We start from the raw sequence: 2,183 nt of genomic DNA on the forward strand, positions 1-2,183 counted from the left end.
TTTGGGGCGTCCCATTACTTACAGGATTCCTCTCAGAAGTGTACATGAACTGGTTATTAGCAACCATGTCAATGAGTTCCTGAGCTTCTGTAGGCGTTTTCTTTAGATGAATGGATCCACCTACAGAATGGTCCAATGACATCATTGATAACTCAGACAGACCATCATAGAATATATCCAGGATGGTCCATTCTGAAAGTATGTCAGAAGGACACTTTTTGGTCAGTTGCTTATATCTCTCCCAAGCTTCATAGAGGGATTCACCATCCTTCTGTTTGAAGGTTTGAACATCCACTCTAAGCTTACTAAGCTTTTGATGAGGAAAGAACTTAGCTAAGAAAGTCGTGACCAGCTTATCCCAAGAGTTCAGGCTATCTTTAGGTTGAGAGTCCAACCATATTCTAGCTCTGTCTCTTACAGCAAATGGGAAAAGCATAAGCCTGTAGACCACGGGATCAACCCCATTGGTCTTAACAGTATCACAGATCTGCAAGAATTCAGTTAAGAACTGAAAAGGATCTTCTGATGGAAGTCCATGAAACTTGCAGTTCTGTTGCATCAGAGAAACTAATTGAGGCTTTAGCTCAAAATTGTTTGCTCCGATGGCAGGGATTGAGATGCTACTTCCATGTAAGTTTGGAATTTGGTGTAGTAAAGTCACCAAGCATCTTCCTTGCATTGTTATTATTTTCGGCCATGTCTCATTCTTTTTCAAAAAATTTTGTCAGATTTTCTCCAGAGAGTTATGCTTTAGCTTCCCTAAGCTTCCTCTTCAAAGTTCTTTCAGGTTCAGGATCGGCTTCAACAAGAATGTTCTTATCCTTGTTCTTGCTCATATAAAAAAGAAGAAAACAGAAAAGAAGAGGAATCCTCTATGTCACTGTATAGAGATTCCTCTATGTGAGTAGAAGAAGAAAAGAAATTCGAACACAGAAAGAGGGAGAGGGTTTGAATTTTTAAGAAGAATAGAAGTGTTAGTAGATAAATTAAATAATTAGAAGGAGAAGAGAGAGGGAAGAATTTTCGAAAATAATTGAAAAGAAAAGAAAAATATTTTTGGTTTTAATTTAAAATTAAAATTAGAATTCAAAAATTAAAAAAAATAAAAATTAAATTAAATTAAATTAAAATTTAAAACAATTAGTTAATAAAAAAGGAATTTTGAAAAAGAGGAGGGTGATTTTCAAAAATTAGAGAGAGAATTAGTTACGTTGTTTTGAAAAAGATATGATTGAAATAGTAAACTTTTAAAATCAAACAAAAACGTAAGATTAATTTGAAAAAGATTTGAAGATCAATTTTGAAAAGATAAGAGGTTAGAAAGAGGTTAGAAGGGATTTTGAAATTGATTTTGAAAAAGATGTGATTTAAACTTATTTTGAAAAAAATTTGAAAAAGAAATTTAAAAAGATTTGATTTTGAAAATTAAAGTTGATTACTTGACTAACAAGAAACAAAAAGATATGATTTGGAAATTTAAAGATTGGACCTTTCTTACTAGGCAAGTAACAAACTTAAAACTTTTGAATCAATCACATTAATTGTTAGCATTAATTTTGAAAATATGAAATAAAAATAAGAAAAAGATTTTTGAAAATCATTTTGAAATTTTCGAAAATCATAAAAGAAAAATGAAAAAGATTTGATTTTTGAAAAAGATTTGAAAAAGATAGAATTTTTAAATTGAAAATTTGATTTGACTCAAAAGAAACAACTAAATTTTAAAAAGTTTTGAAAAAGTCAACTCAAATTTTCGAAAATTTATGAGTGAAATAAGGGAAAGATATATTTATTCGATTTTTGAATTTTAATGATGAGAGAGAAAAACATCAAAAAGACTCAGTGCATGAAAATTTTGAATCAAAACACATGATGCATGCAAGAACACTATGAATGTCAAGATGAACACCAAGAACACTTTGAATGTCAAGATGAACTTCAAGAACATATTTTTTTTGAAAATTTTTAAGAAAAGAAAAACATGCAAGACACCAAACTTAGAAATTTTCAAACTTTAGACACTAACAAATTGAAAATGCATATGAAAAATAAGAAAAGACACAAATCAAGAAAATATGAAGATCAAACAAGAAGACTTGTCAAGAATAACTTGAAGATCATGAAGAATGCAATGCATGAATTTTCGAAAAATGCAAGAAAGAGATAAACATGCAATTGATACC

At 30.0% G+C, this 2,183-nt stretch overlaps 1 non-coding gene across 1 annotated transcript; it reads left to right on the top strand.

The window, feature by feature from the left end:
- Nucleotides 1-200: 200 nt before the first annotated feature.
- Nucleotides 201-304, top strand: LOC112760555 (small nucleolar RNA R71). The gene has a single exon (XR_003180990.1). It is a non-coding gene; the product is annotated as a small nucleolar RNA R71 (small nucleolar RNA).
- Nucleotides 305-2,183: the final 1,879 nt, after the last annotated feature.

Source organism: Arachis hypogaea, chromosome 16 (genome assembly GCF_003086295.3).
Source record: "Arachis hypogaea cultivar Tifrunner chromosome 16, arahy.Tifrunner.gnm2.J5K5, whole genome shotgun sequence".
Taxonomy (NCBI): Eukaryota; Viridiplantae; Streptophyta; class Magnoliopsida; order Fabales; family Fabaceae; genus Arachis; species Arachis hypogaea.